Source organism: Hyperolius riggenbachi, chromosome 5 (assembly GCF_040937935.1).
Source record: "Hyperolius riggenbachi isolate aHypRig1 chromosome 5, aHypRig1.pri, whole genome shotgun sequence".
In the NCBI taxonomy this organism is placed as follows: Eukaryota; Metazoa; Chordata; class Amphibia; order Anura; family Hyperoliidae; genus Hyperolius; species Hyperolius riggenbachi.
The window spans coordinates 77,838,978-77,858,238 of NC_090650.1; the positions used below are offsets into that span (position 1 = coordinate 77,838,978).

Here is a 19,261-nt window from a genome sequence, read left to right on the forward strand (position 1 = left end):
AACCAAATTGTTTCAGATCAATTTTGCGATAGATTTTGCATTGATAAGTACCCACAATCTATTGCAAAATCTAATGCAATTGATTGGACCGTTTGGAAATGATCTAATAGATCTGTCTTATAGATCCGATCTGATGGAAAATTGTACTGTGTAAATGAGGCTTAAGGCACCTCCCCAAACAGTAGGTCAGTCCTGAAAGTTGAAAAGTCTAGCCCACAAGGACCCTATAAAAATTAAATCTAGCCCACCAGGATTCAATTTCTATGCACATCATCCTGAGTCATATCACACCAATGAACGGTGAAGCAGGGATGTTTGATATTGCGCCTGCTGATTGCTGAATCACAATTAGGTCACTGGAATCATAATTAATAGCATAAGTCCCAGTTAGGGGAGTCAGCTGATACAGCACTATGCGGTTATCCCATCAGTGGCTTCTGGACCTCTCAAACTGCCACAATTGACAAATATGGTGCAATGCTGTAATGTAGAAATTGAAGACTGCAATCAGCCAATACCCCAATAGTTATCGAATGATTGGCACACCCATGTGCCCATTACTAAGTGTCCAAAATGGAGTTTTGCATTGGCTTTCTTTGGTAGTGATCATATTCGCTTCCTCAGAAGGTAATGTGAAACCGGTCTGGTGAAGAGGCGGTGCCACTGATGCTTATAAACACATGTTGCTGGTTTTGTTTTAAAGGGTCCATGTCTCTCGGACCCTCGATGAGAGTGAATTTTATACCCATTTTATAATGGATATTGCTTGCACTAACTACTTTTAATGTTATATTAAAAAGAGATATTAAGTGTTATATTATTTTAATTTCTTCCATGGAAATATTTGGTACTGATGTCATGAAGGATAAGCTGACAGTGATCTGGTGGGGAAGCTTATCAGTAGACTGTTAGCCACTGGAGAGAAATGCATATGCAATAAGACCTTGTCAGTCGGGTCCCTGGTACTTAGGTAAGGCTAATACTATCCCTTGGTGATGGGCACTTGTTATATGCTGAAGCACTATTGGTGATACTAATCCAATTTGTGTATAACCAAAACTGAGCGCTGATTTTGGATCAAAACAAGTTAATTGTTTGCCCTAGAATCATTTAGTCCTTGATAGGGAATAGATAACGACAATGGTACAAATTGGACTGTGAGCTCCTCTGAGGACAGTCAGTGACAAGACTACTGCATTGTACTCTGTAAAGTGCTGCAGAAGATGCCAGTGCTATATAAATGCATTATAATATTATGGTAGGACATTAGGCTATGACTATGGTAGGATTAGATTGTGAGCTCCTCTGAGGACAGTCAGTGACATGACTATGTACTCTCCTAAGTGCAGCCTGCAGGAGAAGTCAGAGCTATATAAATGCATTAAGATATTATGGTAGGACATTACACTATGACTGTGGTAGGATTAGATTGTGAGCTCTTCTGAGGACAGTCAGTGACATGACTATGTACTCTGTAAAATGCTGCAGAAGATGTCAGTGCTATATAAATACATAATACCATAATATTATGGTAAGACATTACACTATGACTGTGGTAGGATTAGACTGTGAGCTCCTCTGAGGACAGTCAGTGACATGACTATGTACTCTGTAAAGTGCTGCAGGAGATGTCAGTGCTATATATATGATAGGACATTAGACTGTGACTATGGTAGGATTAGATAGTGAGCTCCTCTGAGGACAGTCAGTGACATCACAACGTACTCTGTAGTGCTACGGAACATGTCAGCACTCCATAAATACATATTAATATATAAAATAGCAAACTGCAATAAAACAGTGCTCTTTAATTTTGTAATGACATCCTTGCCTGTCGGCATACGCTAAAAGAACATGGAAATGGAAAATGATGTCTATTAATTATTACCCATTTATTTATGAGATGTGATTTTCCTTTAAGCTGCTTATTACTGCAAATGGCGTTGGCAATCGCATCTAATTGAAAAAATTCCAGATCCATTAAATCTGCTTAGAGTAATTATGGCCCATTACTACAACAGGACTAGTTTACGCTGCAACTGGCAAACTGTTTCTGTTAGGAAATGTAACTTACATGCTGATTAATATTGCAATGTGGATTGATTAAAAAGCCAGTAATGTCCAGAATTAATTAGTACGAATACTAAAGATATATGTCTGTGGAAATCTATAATTGGCTTTGACATATATTTTGTGTCATTGCAGCTGGAGGTCATTCCTAAAGTCCCCATGTAAAATGTCCTCTCAAAAGTTGTGGATGAAAGCAATGTGACAAGTTTTTGTGTACAGAGGATGATGATGATGAGCATGTCCCGCCCCTCACACATGGCAGTCTCCTGCTGCAGTGAAAGAGGCGATAGAGAGAGTGCCAGTGGCTCTGAGTGACAATGGATTAAAGTGGAACGGAACTCAGAACTTCCTCTCTGCTCTAAAAGATAAGCAACATCATAATAACCTTTAAAGAAAAAAAAACATTTCTTTGTTACAGCTGATACAAATCCTGCAATACATCTGCAGTGTGTCTACGTCCTGCTTTCATGGAAGCAGACATAATGTAAAAATCCTGTGTTTACAAATTAGCTGTGTTGCCATGGCAGAGGAGATTCCTGAGCTGACACAGCTGAGAGATCAAATTACGGTGGTGATTAGTCACAGATGGGGGAAGGGAATTAGACAGGTTAAACTCTATAAATATATACAGAGTGCATTTCTCTATGTTTTCCTTCTGTCCTGCGCAAGAGTTCAGGTCCACTTTAAAGGACTACTATCGTGAAACACTGTACAATTTAAAATGCATACATTTAATCCAGCGTAAAGTCTACTATAATTTACTTTGTTCCTATATTGCTGTCATTTACAGTAGGCAGTAAAAGTCATACAGATCTGACAGATTTTGGACTAGTCCATTTTCCCATAGGAGATTCTCAAAATTACCTATATTCTTTACAAAAGCTGTAACGGGAAGTATGTAGGGGCGTCTTCCTACTTGTATGCACACTATTTTGGCAGTTGCACTGTGCAACTGCAGTTTTGTAAGTGCTTTTGTAACTAAATAAATAATTTACAGTATAATCCCCCTTGAAGAGATGAACTAATCCAAAACCTGACAGATCTGTCCAATTTTCACTGCCTACTGTTACAGCAACACAGGAAAATAGTATTTTATAGTGCAGTTTACTCTGGGAGAAATGAACATTTTTATGTATGTATTTTACTTTTTTTTTTTTGTGATGCTTTGGCTGTGCATTCCCCTGCTTACACCTCTCTGATGCTTTGGCTGTCCCCTCCCATGCTTACACCTCTCTGATGCTTTGGCTGTGCCCTCCCATGCTTACACCTCTCTGATGCTTTGGCTGTGCATTCCCCTGCTTACACCTCTCTGACACTTTGGCTGTCCCCTCCCCTGCTTACACCTCTTTGATGCTTTGGGTGTGCCTTCCCCTGCTTACACTTCTCTGATGCTTTGGCTGTGCCCTCCCCTGCTTACACCTCTCTGACACTTTGGCTGTCCCCTCCCCTGCTTACACTTCTCTGATGCTTTGGCTGTGCCCTCCCCTGCTTACACCTCTCTGATGCTTTGGCTATCCTTGGCAGGTTTTGGTGCTCCATATGAATTGCTATGCACGGAGTATTGAGCCGGCCCAAATGTATAACTCACACTAGGGCCTATAGCCCTTAACTGAGCTATACCGGCCGCTGAGTGTGTGGCAAGACTGCTTTGTTGATAATACCAATGGACCCTCCTTTAAACATTTTGCAAGTCATGCATGTCATGAGTTAGTTGTGGAAGAAGCTTGATATCTGCTAAAGGAAAAAGTCTGGTTGTGATTCTGACGGACTTCATATTTGAATTTTGTAGGAGTGGAATTATAGCTTTTTATTTTTACACGCATGCTGTTTTCATATTTGCTTCAAGACTTTTCTCAGATTTTATGATACATGTGACAAATGAGGCTATACTGTTCTAATTGATGTATATGGTGCTAACATATTCACAACCATGACACATACTACTGACAAACACATAACAACAATAACAACAACATAAGTAAGTTCAAACTTTACACCTTTTTATGTGCCAGTACATTTTGTTATTAGTACAAGGACATTTTATATGCTGAACGCGTTATGTTCAAATTGTTCACTTAGATCAGTCAACACAAGTTCTAGCTTAATCCTTATGCAGATGCATCAATAGCTCATGTTATCTAGTTGTTCTGATTTTAAAATGTCTGAGTAAGATGCCTATTAACAAATGCTTTTGCGAGTCAGGTAAAAATGGGGCAGGACGAGCACAGCTAAAAGTGGCCCCACCATAGGCGGCAACAGTAATTATGGCACCCACTTTTTATTGAGCGCCATAATTACTGTTTACTGCCGCTAATCATAGCTTTGACTACTAGTTTAGGGGGTCAAGGTTAGCCACAGGAGTAGTTAAGTTTAGGCAGAGTGGAAGTTAAGGGTTATGCACTGGGAAGGTTGGTTAAGGTTAGGTAGCGGGGAGGAGTGGTTAAGGATAGACACCATATGGGGTCTTAGGTAGAGGGATAGGTAAAGAGAGGATTTGGTGTTAGAGTAGGCAGGGGCGTAATTATATATTACCTGCTCCCGGCTATTGCGTCTCCTCAACTTCCTTGTACATTTTTGCAAAAATACATTATATTTTTGTTACATGGTCAATGAAAAACGAATACAGCGGAAACCGCACATTATCACCGGATCAGTTCATTTCGTCACCCGGTGCCAAGCACCGAAGCTGGGTGCCATCATATCAGCAATGCTATGCTGCATGCCCCACGTTATGGTAATTCGGGGCTCTGACGGCTGATAGACCCCAAATTACATTTCTCTCTGAGTTGCTACAACTCGGAGGGGAAATAGTATTTAACACCACTGGAGGGTTTAGCGGCAGCAGGGAGGGTAACAGTAAATTCGGGCGCCTGAGGCAAGTGGACAAATCGGGCGCCGCCATTCACTCCCATAATAAATATCGTTTAATGGGCGCCCGACAGGAAAAAAGGGCGCCGGAGAAAAATAACGTTTTATAAGCAGCGCCCGGAGACTTTTACTGTTTTATAACTGCTTCTCATGATTACACATTATTTTATGATTTATAATTTTTTAAACATTATTTTTAAACGAAAAACAGTACAATCTTTTTTAAACCATTATTTTTAAACGAGAAACAGCACAATATTTTTTTCACACGTTATTAATGCTTATCACAGGGGGGTCTGAGGTTTAGGCACCACCAGGGGGGTCTTAGGTTTAGGCACCAACAGGGGGGTCTTAGGTTTAGGCACCACCAGGGGGGTCTTAGGTTTAGGCACCAACAGGGGGATCTTAGGTTTAGGCACCACCAGGGAAGTCTTAGGTTTAGGCACCATCAGGGGAGTCTTAGGTTTAGGCACCACCAGGGAAGTCTTAGGTTTAGGCACCATCAGGGGAGTCTAAGGTTTAGGCACCACCAGGGGGGTCTTAGGTTTAGGCACCAACAGGGGGGTCTTAGGTTTAGGCACCACCAGGGGAGTCTTAGGTTTAGGCACCATCAGGGGAGTCTTAGGTTTAGGCACCACCAGGGGGGTCTTAGGTTTAGGCACCAACACGGGGGTCTAGGGGTTAGGGGTAGGTACAGGGAGGGTTACTAACTATTTTTTTTTAAACGTTATTATACGTTTCACTTTTTAAACGGAAGATTAACGTTTTCACAATTGCCAATTTCATGCACATTATTTAATGATTTATAACTTTATAAAACATTATTTTTAAACGAAATATAGTACATTATATTTTTAAACGTTATCCATGTTTATCGTTTAAAACCCTGCGCCCTTTTTTCCCAGCGCCCCTTTTTAACGTACGCGCAGGGAGAGCCATCATTAGGCTCACCCTGTGCTGAACTGCCTGGCGCAGTAACAATATGCCCCCAAATTTCACAGAAACTGCAACTTTCCGTTCACTAATATCTCAACTGGGTAAGTGTGTATAGGACGTCCGCGAATGTGACAGTGGATTATGCTTTTTAAATGGAAAACTGCAAAACAGCGATAAATGCAACAAAACTGCAAAAATATTATAAAAGTTTTTTTAATCGCATTTTCAATCAAAAATCGTATATTTCATTATTTTCATGAAAATGAACACAAACATAATATCGGAATATTTGCTTTGACCCAGCTGTTTAGCGATCACAATTTAACCCTTGTTAACGAAACTCTGGGTAGGAACACACTAGGCAGAAATGCTAGAGTTGCGTAAAACGCAGCAAAATGGACATAGTGCAAGTCAATGGGCCGCATGAAAAAAACGCATATGTTTGCGTTCTGCAATGTGCGTTTTTAAAAACGCTGTTTTTGCTGCATATTTTTCTAATATGCATCTAAAACGCATATAGTGAAAGTCATTGATGATGCAGAGGTGTTGCCTTTTAGTGCATTTTTTTATGCGTTTCATATACTTTTTTATGCCTTAAAAAAAACAAACAAGTTTAATGATGTATTTCCGCTTCCTGTTGACTTCCTAGTGATTTGCATAAAATACATAAAAGAAGCATGAAAAATGCATACAAAACAAATATGCAATTTATATATGCCAACGACAAATGCATTAAAATGCACGCAAAATGCGAGAAAAGTGTATGTGTGAGAAAAAATGCAAAACACAAATGCACAGAAAACGCATTAAAAACGCACAAACGCACTTTTTCCGCACTGGCTAGTATGTTCCTACCTAGACCGTTACGCTTGCCCATTTATCCTGCTTCCAATACATCACCTTCAAGAACTGGCTGTTCACTTGCTGCCTAATAAATCCCCTCCCTCAATAGGTGTCTTTGTAATGAGATAATCAATATGATTCACCTCAACTGCTAGTGATTTTAATATTGTGGCTAATCGTTCGACAGAAGCTGTGATGAAATAAGGCATAAAAGGTTCAATGAAAGCGTCAAGGTTACACATTTTTCTGAAAAGATGCATTGCGAGGGCATTTAATGTCCTGCCATGATGTGTCTGATATACGATCATTTAACTTCAATTAAAAAAGTGTACCATTGGTTTGAATCATCATTAGGAATGAATTATTTCTACTCCGCATGGCCTGTCCCAACTACATGCTGATGCAGGGGGAGGTTCGGCAGCAGGCCAGTAACAAGGCTGCATAATATCTGACAGATGCTATTGCGAAAGCACAAAGCAGACACATTATCCCCTGCAATATTTACCTTCTCCAGCTTCAGCGCAGGCGGGGCTTTCCGATTGGGCTCAGGCGCAAAATCGCTTACGGAAAGCCGCTGCTGCACCTGCACTGGATTGCGGTTTACCTTAAGAGTGTTCAGGGGCTGCCAGAGCTAGAACCGAGGGAAAGAGGACGACAGGGGAAGCCTTATTAGGACCTAGAGGCTTCCCCTTTCCAAGTTAATTATCCCCAAGGGTTGTTTTTTTTTCTTACAGATTTTCTTTAATAGCAATCTATTCAATTATTTTTATGTAAAATATATTTAAAGAAATATTTTCTCCAAAAATCTTAAATATGTTATTTCATATTCTTTCATCTTTGATATAAATAGTACAGCTACATACTGAGCACAGGCTGATAGGGACCCTCTAAACTGCATGTGCTTTGATCCAACTTTAAAACCGCATGCGCTTTGCCGATTGCAAGGGCACTGCGATTAACATAGTAATCGTGGTGCCCCGTACAGAGTGGTGCGATTCAATTATAACCCAATTTCAAATGCAGTGCTTGCTGCAGTTTTCTAACGTTTGCAATTAGATTAAGGCTGCTTTCACAGTGGGACATTACAGGCGCACATTAGAGCAGCCTGTAACGCACCCCACCGCACTGTAATGAAAAATCAATGAGCTGTTCACAGTGCCCACGTTGCGTTACATTGTATGCAGTACTTTATACGCGGCTAAGCCGCGTTAGACTGCTTGCACATGCTCAGTAATGTTGGGGAGGAGGGGAGAGCGGCCAGGTACATGGCTAATTAATATTCACTGCACGGTGTGACGTGCAGTGTTTACTTCCTGGAGCGGCTGGCGGGACCACGTGATGCCGCATGCGTCCAAGAGTACGCATCACGGACGCCAGAGTGAGCTGCACAACACGGCTCAGTCTGATGTCCACATCCACCACCACCAGGCGTTGCGTTAGGGGCACGTTATGCGACCATAACGTCCCCTAAAACGCAACATCCTGGTGGGAAAGAAGCCTAAATGAATGGAAGCACAAATAAATCGCATAGCAAACACAGTGCTATGCGATTTGCTGCGCAATATCTCATTTGAAAAAGTTTTACACATCGGGAATTTTAATCGTGCCCACCAATTGCAACCAGAATCGTGCCAAAACACGCTCTCAAACAAGTGAGAATCACAGCGCACCCCGATAGCAATATGGATTCTCAGTGTGGAAGCGCCCATTGTGCTCAGATCACTGCTTTGTGACCAGCTGTATGATGACATCAAGATGACTAATAATTACCAGGGATGCTCATTCGGTTTCTACGGAAATGAAACTTCCACATTTCCGACTCGGAAAATGGAAATCGTATTTCTACAGAAATACCAAATGACCGCAACTCTATTATACCAAATACCGCAAAATAGCCCAATCATAGAACTTGGAATCATTGGACCGATTAGAGAATGCAGTCAGCTTGGAAATAGTTGACCAATTAAGAGGATGCAAAACATTACAAAAAAAAAGACTACTCAGAAATCGCAATCGGAAATCCAGAGAATCGGTAATCGGCGTTGGCAGAAATCAGAATTTCAGTGATTTGTTTTGTTTTTCATTGTACTGTACACACACATTTAGGATAAATATGGCACATTTTCTGTGGCACTTTCTGGACACTGAAAGTTACATTTGTTGGCCCATTGAATAGAATCCTTTATAGATGAAGTAGTGTTGAGTGCTAGACAAGACAAGACAAATAACATTTATATTGCGCTTTTCTCCTTGCGGACTCAAAGCGCCAGAGCAGAGCAGCAGCCACTAGGGCGCGCTCTATTGGCAGTAGCAGTGTAAGGGAGACTTGCCAAAGGTCTCCTACTGAATTAGTGCTGGCTTACTGAACAGGCAGAGCCGAGATTCGAACCCTGGTCTCCTGTGTCAGAGGCAGAGCCCTTAACCATTACACCATCAGCCAACTGCGTGCTGTCTCTCTAGGCTTTGTTGTTCAAAAACTTTAAGAGATTCTGAAAACTAAGTGGCTTATTTGTATTTCAAACTTTATTTGTAACCTTAAACATTCAATAAATAGGAACTAAATGCTAAACCTAAATTCATCACAGCTACAAGGTATGGCACAAGAGAAAAGGACCTAGCCTAGTGTACAGTCTAAAGGTGCATACACACTTCAGATAAAAGTCTTTGGAAAATGAAAGATCACAGACCAATTTTACCCCCTTTCATGTAGTATGAGAGCCATACTCTACACAGTCTATTCTATGGAGCTGAACTCCCCATCAGATAAAAATCTTTGCAAGATGCTGCACACAAAGATGCTGTACACATTCAACAGATCAGTATCTGCAAAAGATCTGTTCCTGCAAAAGATCCATTCCTGCAAAATGCATTCATAGTCTATGATATCTGCAGATCCCATACACACCTTGTTTAATGGACATTCATCTGCAGATCAGACAATTATCTGCCGATCTGAAGATCCAACCTGGTGGATTTGATCTACAGATAATTGTCCGTTAAACAAGGTGTGTATGAGATCTGCAGATATCATAGACTATGAATGAGTTTTGCAGGAATGGATCTTTTGCAGGAACAGATCTTTTGCAGATACTGATCTGTTGCATGTGTACAGCGGTATTTGTGTGCAGCATCTTGCAAAGATTTTTATCTGATGGGGAGTGCAGCTCCATAGAATAGACTGTGTAGAGTATGGCTCTCATACTACATGAAAGGGGGTAAAATTGGTCTGTGATCTTTCATTTTCCAAAGACTTTTATCTGACGTGTGTACCCACCTTAAGAGGTGGGGCAAAGAATATACAAGGGTAAGGGGAAAATGTGGCTATAAATATGGTCAGGTACAGTATGTGAAAGTGTCGTGTAGTATGGTACAAAGTGGTTCATTGAGCTCGGCAAAGGCAGCGTGGGGGTAAATATCTGGGCGCCTGGGGTCTAGCTAATATGTAGCTGAGCCCCGTAGTAGCTCTAACTTAGTGTCAGGCTTAGGTAGAAGAGTTAAAGAGGAACTCCAGTGAAAATAATGTAATAAAAAAAGTGCTTTATTTTTACAATAATTATGTATAAATGATTTAGTCAGTGATTGCTCACTGTAAATTCTTTACTCTCCCTGATCAACAGGGATATGTGAGGGAGCAGGCTGGTGTTGTACTTTGTACTGGTTGAACTCGATGAACGTATGTCTTTTTTCAACCAAAATAACTATGTAACTATGATTTACATTCTGACATTTATCACATGGTGACATTTTTACTGTTGGCAGGTGATGTAGCTGCTGCATGCTTTTTTGGCAGTTGGAAACATCTGTAAACAGCCATTTCCCACAATGCAACAAGGTTCACAGACAGGAAACTGCCAGGAGTACCACGGTCCTCAGAGCTTCTTGTGGGAGGGGTTTCACCACAATATCAGTCATACAGTGCCCCCTGATGGTCTGTTTGTGAAAAGGAAAAGATTTCTCATGTAAAAAGGGGGTATCAGCTACTGATTGGGATAAAGTTCAATTCGTGGTCAGAGTTTTGTTAGGTGTAAGTCAGGTGACTTAGGGGGCGGGGTTTCGTTATGTGTAGGTAGTGAAGGGATAGTGTGATAAGTAGTTTAAGGTTGACAATAGTAGACTATTGATGATATTACCGATATGCTGCTATTGGTATTACCCGTCACCCAAATTTCCCAAAACTTTTTTGCGTGAACACTGAGAAAAAGTGCTAAAAACGCATTCCTGCTTGAGCGTTTTATGTCCTTTCTGCCAGGATAGAAAATGATGTATTTAGCCTAGATGGATCACAAACAGCAGCAGAAGCCAAAAATAGCCCCAACCCATCTCCAGACCACCCACAACCGAGTCGTTATATCTACCTTTCCATACTAATTCCTGATTTGGTGGCTACACTGATCCATAGTGATCTAGGTTAAATAAAGACTTGTGTCTATCATAATCAGGTCACTTCTTTCTTCCTATTATAATCCATGGTCAAAATAAACAACTTTAAAGAAAACCAGAACCGAAAATTAAAAGTCAAAATAAACATGCACAGGTCATACTTATCTCCCATGTAGTCTACTCCTCAATCTCTTTCTCCTCTCCTGCGACCTGTTTGTCCACTGTGATCAAGGGAATTCTCTGGCCTCCATTTTGAAAATGGCCATTAACCCATAACAGCTTCCTGGTCAGCACACTGTTCAACTGTAACATCGCCCACTTGAGCCATAGGGAAACATAGACATTACCTGGCACATCAGTTGACCTCTCAGCTATAACTGACAGCAACTGATATATTTCAGTTCTGACAAAATGTTGTCAGAACTGGAAGGGAACATTGTCAGAAGAAAATGGCGAGCTTCTGAGAGGAATTGATGGCAAGGTTACTATGTAATGTTCATTTGAAGTTACCTCATGTGTTTATTTTAAATAATTTTACTCAGTACAGTTTGCCTTTAAAAGACCACTATTGCAAAAATCGTAAAATGTAAAATACACGTAAACACATTCAATTAAGAAGAAGTACATTTCTTAAAGAGTAAAATGAGCCATAAATTACTTTTCTCTTATGTTGTTGTCACTTATAGTAGGTAGTAGAAATCTGACATTACAGACAGGCTTTGAAGTAGCCCAACTCCTCATGGGGGGTTCTCAGGGTTTTCTTTATTTTTAAAAGCACTTAGTGAGTGGAAATTGCTCCGTCCAACTGCCAAATAATTGTGAAGCAAGCAGGGAGGCTGGCCAGCATCTTTGTTTAAATGCTTTTCAGGGACTGTCTTTAATGAAGAATAAAGGTTATGCTGAGAATCCCCCATTAAGAGATAGACTAGCCCAGAACCTGTCAGTTCTGTCAGATTTCTACTACCTACTGAAAGCGACAGCAACATAGGAGAAAAGTAATTTATGCCTCATTTTACTCTAGATGAAGCATACTTTTTATTTGTATGTGTTTACATGTATTTTAAAGTGGAACTGAAGACTTGCTAAAGACAAAGCGTTTCACTTACCTTGGGCTTCTTCCAGCCCCCTGCAGCCGCCCTGTCCCAAGCCAGTCCTCCACGATCCTCCGTTCTCCCTCTGCCGTGCAGTTTCGTTACCGCCGTGTTGTACGTTGATAGCAACTGCACCTGCGCAGCCCTAGCTACGCATATCTTGCTTCGCGTTGACATCCACAATAGCGTCCTGCAGGACGGGAACGCGAAAAAGAATAAGCGTGGCAAGGGCTGCACAGGCGCAGTTGCCGTCGACTTAAAAATCGGCGGTAACTAAACTGGACCGCGGCGGGAGAACGGAGGATCATGGAGGACCGTCATGGGACTGGATGGCTGGAGGGGGCTGGCAAAGGCCTAGGTAAGTGATTTTAGCGACTATTCAGTTCCACTTTAAATGTTACATTTTTCACAATAGTGGTGCTTTAACTTTCAGTTCCACCTCTTTCTCTTAGTTGAAGCAGTTGAGGGCAGACCTTTATGTTTCTATTCTGGCACCCCCTGCTCTAATCACTGGGGAGGGGGATTACTAACCCCTCAACAATTAACCTAATGCCTTGTCAAAAAGACACAAAGCATTTGCAAACTAGCAATATAATCACCCACAGCCAAAAAGGCAATAAGAGAACAGCGGGGAAGCTGCCATGCTGCTGCTCATTTTTTTTTTTTTGTCTGCAATAGTGGAAAACAGTTGCCTTCAAAACTTCTTTCACACATGTACGTCAAGTTTCAGCGTTTCGATGATTTTTGTCCTACCAAAATCTAATCAATGATAATGAAGTAAAGGTTTAGTCAATAAGTATGTCTAGCCAGCATTTAAAGGGACGCTGCGGAAGTGATTTAGCTGTCCTGTGGGATAGGTTATGTTGTGAGGCGCTTGATAAATGACATCCTTGCGCATATAAGCGGGCTCTGGAGCCGAGCGATTTTAGGAATTTATGAGATCTTGAAGATGGTGACAGGGATCGAGAGTGTAAACGGTGATTGTCTGTCAGACGAGAGACTGAAGGACCCTAATGATTAAATCCTGCTAAAGAGATGTAATTTATGTAAAATATCCCCGCGATACGGCACGCGCAAACATCCGTCTCCATCTTCTCGCGCTGCTGGGCAGAGAGTAAAGCGGACCTGAACTCAGAACTTCCACTCTGCTCTAAAAGATAAGCAACAGCATAATAACCTTTAAAGAAAAACATTTCTTTGTTACAGCTGATACAAATCCTGCAATAAATCTGCAGTGTGTCTACTTCCTGCTTTCATGGAAGCAGGCATAAGCTTATCTGCCGTGACAGTCAGCTGACACAGGGGAGAGATTAAATTACAATTTTTGGAATTAGACACAAATAAGGGGGGAATTAGACTGGCTAAACTCTCTAACTACATACAGGGTGTATTTCTCTCTGTTTTCCTTCTGTCCTTGTGCAAGAGTTCAGGTCCACTTTAAAAGGTAATGTTCAGAGATTCACATGTTGGCAAACATCAGGAGAATCTAGGATTGCCTGTCTTACATGCTCATCGTTAATTTATATAACGTTACGACCCCCTTGATACCCCACGATAAAAGTGCTGATACAGTTTATCCATGGGAAAAAAAAGACAGTAGCTCCACTTGGAGGAAAAATCAGATTTAGACAATTCATCTTACACAGTACGATGCCGTGGGGCCGTCCTTGTCTCTATAGCGCATATACATCTTTAGCTGACTATTCATTTTTATGCCCTGGGAAAATGCAATTTCCATAGTAATTTGTACCGTGCGTAAACACTAAAGCTGCATCTCATTACGCCTATGTGGCGTCTTGGCCAAATTCCCCTCCTATAAATCTACACATAATGCCCATTTAACGCTTTCGCCAGCTCGGTCGGACTACGAGCCACCTGGATGGTATAAAATTTTGTCGGCTGAGAATATTTCTTCTGTACAACTCGTAGTTAAAAAAAAAACAACAAAAGACATCACACACATTATAAAGTCACAAATTCCCTCTAAAAGCTCCACAGGGCAGAAACAACACTGGCATCTCAACAGTTAAAGCTCAAGAAACGGTGACAAGCTGTCGCTAATTAAGGGCTGCATGTTCATTTACGAGTCACAAAAGGCAACCACTGGAACATTTCGACGCACTCTAAAAACTTGCCGCTCCTAACATCGATTTGAGGAGCCTACTTACGCTTGTGTTGTTCGTGGAAGACGAGGAGCTGCTGATAGCCTTCTGATGAGTGGCAATCATAACTGACATTGTGCCACTGAGTGTTTTATCCAAAAAGCATCATGCCTTTATTTGCCTTCATGGTTGGGGGGAAAAAAAGAATAAAAAAATTCCTTGATTTCTACACCCTCGGTTACTCCTCGGGCTCCTCCAGCAGCGGACGAATCAATCAAACCATAGCGCGCATCTTGTCATTATAATGCAATGATATATTAGGGGGAAACAGAGGGCTGAGAGTGTTCCATTCACGGATAAATCTCCCCTTTTACTACACAAGAACTAGGAGGGAGAGAGTGGGAGGCTGTACCGATATTACTCCAGGTTTTTATATCGAAAAAATCTCACAGCGTACATCAATGAGAAATGGCATTCTTCCCTCAATCCCAGAATTTACTAGGGAAAAAATAAAAGATAGAAGGAGCGAGCGACGATTTGATATTCCAAGACCCAGCTCACCTCCGGACTAATTCAATGAGGTTTACTGTTTAGTCCCTAATAAAGCCCAACGCTATTGATGCTGTGTCTAACCATATCATGAATTATACCTCCGTTAAGCAGCGTAACCTTTCGCCTTGGCTTGGAAGCTGGATTGTTAATGCCGCGTTCGAACGCGAATATTAAAATGCTTTATTAATTAATCGAGGTTCCCTAGATAAAACCGACAGAGCAAGATAAAATGTTAAACATATTTGCACAAATAAAGAGAAAAACACACATGTTGTGCAAGCAAGCATGTTAGGGTTTTAGGGAAATAGAATTGTGCAAGGGGTGTTGACCAGCAGCCGCCAATCAGAACGCAGCTTTCTGTTATGGATTACTAGACATCATTCCTGATTGGATGATTTTAATAAAAGTGTTTTTTTGCTTTGGCCTTCATCTATTCTCAAAAACACCCTATTTTTTTAATAGCACAAATTCACATGGGGATAACTTCTTCAATATCATTCTACCATATGCAATCAACATATTTAAAGATGCCAATGGATTCTCAAGGGTGGATAGATATTGAAGGGAAAGCCAACTGCCAACAAGACATTGCGTAACTCATCAGACCAGCAGAAGCTGCAGTGTTTGGCTTGACTGAGCAAGTCCTGTTTATGCAGTAAATAGGAGAGGTAAGCAGGCACTGCAGAAACAACTGGTCTTGCTGACCTGCTTATCAAAGGGGAAAAACAGCTAGTATGAATTGTTAGCCAGATCGCCTAAAGCCTTGTCCAGGTAAGCTTTGCCAAGGCGGCTAATAAAGCCTATGCCAAGAATCTAGTGTGTACAGTGGCTCCCGATCTTCCTTGATGTGACAGCAAGCAATGTCAGCAAGCAATCCCTCTAGGGCAGGGATGTCAAACTAAAATACAAAGTGGGCCAAATTTGAACAACGAGACTAAGTCGGTGGCCAAACTCAATGTCTAGTGACCACCTCCCCATCTTATAAAGTTCTCTGGTGTCTAGAGGCCTTCCTCTGTACCCTATACGGTACCCTGGTGTCTAATTCCTCATCCCTCCCCTACACAGTAGCCTGGTGTTTAGTGGTTATCCCTCCCAATGCAGTTCCCTTTTGCTTAGTGGCACCCACCATGCTCTATACAGTTCCCCGGGGTCTAGTGGCCCCTTCCCTGCCCTATACAGTTCTCTGGTGTCTAGTGACTCCCACTCCCTCCTCTACACAGTTCCCTGGTGTCTAGTGCTTTCACCCTCCCTCCTCCATATGGCTTCCCTGGTGATCTACGGCTTAACCTCCAATATAGCTTACCTGGTGGTCTAGACTGGGCCAAACATAATGCACTTGGTGTAAAATCTAATGGCCCTGAGTGCCAGAGTTTGACATGTACACTATAGCGGATCAATTCGGCTGGGTGCTTGTTGAGGGCATTCCTTTCCGCTGACTCCACCCACTATGTAATGTTCCTAATGCACCGATGCATCAGCCCCCCCCCCCCCTTCCCAAATAGCAGCTGAATGATCTATATTAGCCTCAAGGCTAGCGACATATCTGTACAGCCCCGGCTCTGCACTGTTACCTGCAATTGCAAACTGATGTGAAAACTCCATATACACGACCTGCATTTCTTTCTCTCCCGCTTCCTGGGAAAGAACAAAGCATGTGTTCATCTACACTGACCTTTTATTGTAAAGGTCTTTAGAAATGGTATCATACTTTGCACTATAAAAAAATGGCAACATTTCTTTTGGATAAAACTTGACACTTTTATTGTAAATGTTTTTCCTTGAAAAGCAAAAATCATTGTAGTGAACATTTACAGCGATTCACAAATAATGATGGGCCCCAGTGTGTTAAAAATGCTGCCGATATTTAAAGCAGTTGCTTCAGTTGAAATGCTATTTTTATGAATTATTCAGCACAGCTATGATGGTCGCCAGAAACCAAAGTTGCACAAAATGCGGCTGTATAACAAGATCACTACAAAGGCGTATCCATGGCAAACATTGAAACTGGCCCCCAGGGAGGGGAGGTTGCACCAAATATTTTTACATGTAGTCTCGGTTGAAATGGATAGTGTAATGGTTAAGGGCTCTGCCTCTGACACGGGGGACCAGGGTTCGAATCTCAGCTCTGCCTGTTCAGTAAGCAAGCACCTATTCAGTAGGAGACCTTAGGCAAGTCTCCCTAACACTGCTACTGCCTATAGAGCGCGTCCTAGTGGCTGCAGCTCTGGCGCTTTGAGTCCGCCAGGAGAAAAGCGCTATATAAGTGTTTGTCTTTGTCTTTTGTCCAAGTTGAAATGAAGCATGGCCTATAAGAATGGAAAATGGCAATAGGTCAGCCTATACATATCCCTCAGATAAAAGTTAGACAGCTGTCCCCACAAAAGATGTAACCAGGCAGCAGAAAAACTAGAATCTGTATGGAAAACACCAAGGCTATGATGCAGTGTCGCCAGTAAGAGGCACCCATGGTACATGCCACACCTGCACTCCGGTAGATACGCCTCTGGATCACTACCATGGCTACATATGATATACATCATTTCTGCCTATACTAGTAAATCTCTTTTGGTAACTGACCTATAGTTGGGGATTCTCAGTGCATGGCTGCTATTATTGCCAGTGACACAACACGTAGGTAGGTCACTCAGAGACTGACCTACCTATAGATTCTGATTCAACAAAAGTGAGCATCAAAAATGAAATGGGTAAAATGCACAATACATGATATGATTGCATGCCGGATGTTGCAGTTTCTGCACTTGTCCTTTATTTTGGACTCTTTAGCTAAGAGCCAAACAGAACATTTGTAAACTAATCCCCAGGAAACATCACCTGAAGTGACAGAAGATTGTTTAAAGTGACATTAGTGTACAATGTATATTTAGTTGTACACTAGACCTCTAGATTAGCCTTGCTCTGAGGATTCTCATAGAATCCTACTAGAATACTACTGGTGCTCCCATTGGTATTGCAATGCTTGTCCCCAGTGGAGGAAGCAGAAGCCATGACTTGAGCAGCAGTGATAAGAAGATGACAGATGAAGACAGAAAAGAAGGAAAGTGAAGGTGACAGATGAAAAGGTGACAGATAACGGTGGAAGGAGGTGACAGAACTGCCTAATGTCTAAAACAAACCCCCACCTAATGCCTAAAACAACCCCCCCACCTAATCCCCTAAAACAAACCCACCTCCTGGTGCCTAAAATTACGCACATCAGAAAAGTCGATAGTAGATTATTTTTAAACTTGCCAATATTCTACTATTAAACTGTAGAAAACTATAGTAAAATATCGGTATTAAATACAGGCCCCCCCCCCCCCCCAAGGCTATCCTTAAAGCTGAATCTCGGGTACACAAAATCAGATACTTAACTAAAGAGAGGGGAGTCTCAGGATCCTGTTGAGGCGTCCCTCGATGGTCGGCTGTCCCCCGTTGCTGAGTGCGGCCCCCCTGAAGATTAGCGCCAAGGCGGCGGGCTCTGTACTACAGCGCATGCGCTGGTGGGCTTGAGCTTCTAAGATGATGTGCAGGTGGGCTCAGCAAAGGGGGGCTTGTGAGAATCGAGGGAAACCTCAATAGGATTCTGAGGCATTCCTCTCTTCATGGTAAGTATCTGTTTTTGAACCTGCGCTTTGGCTCGGGTCCGCATTAACCCCAAACTTCCACCCAAACTTCCTGCTGACACAAAATGACCCTCCTACCGATCATAATGCCTAAAACTAACCCCCCCCCCCCCCCCCCCGCCTAGTGCCTAATATGAACCCCCACCTATTGCCTAAAACTAATTTCCCCTCCTAGTGCATAACATTAATCCCTCCACCTAATGCCTGAAACCAATCCTCCTTCTGATGCCTAAACCTAACAACCCCCCCCCCCCCCCCCGCTTTAGGCACTGGCTATTTCTAGATGATCAGCGTTCAACTACAAAGCTGTCTAGCACCTGATCAGCTAGTTATGTAGCCAATCGGTTATTACTATGTATCGGGCTCCAAACTCACCCCCTGGGGACCCAATTTTCAATACTCTGCATTGGCATCAATGCCTGCTGAGCTGGGCACCTAAATCACCTGCTTGGATTTTACTAGCCCAAATACCCCCACATGTACAGTATAACATGTTAAGGAACCTTAATAATTATTTTTTTTTAAATGTCCTGTTTCTTTGTATTATCTTTTTATTATTGTACACAATTATACTGCATGGTTAGTTTAACTGAACACGATGTTTCGTTCTACTATCTTGATGAAACACAAGCTTAACAGAGATGACATCTATACATTTTTATTTGATAAAAATGTCTCCAGCTTTCTCTACACTGTTTAAGTTAGCGGTTCCAAAGCCTGCGTTGTGGATAATTCACAATCCATTGGTTAAATTATGCAGAAGAATACATATGAAAATAACTTGTCGAGGAAGTGA

General features: G+C 41.9%; 1 protein-coding gene across 1 annotated transcript in view; it reads right to left on the minus strand.

The window, feature by feature from the left end:
* Nucleotides 1–19,261, minus strand: part of DPP6 (dipeptidyl peptidase like 6) — a 1,780,442-nt gene that overhangs the window by 1,499,173 nt on the left and 262,008 nt on the right. The gene's annotated exons all lie outside the window — the stretch shown is intronic.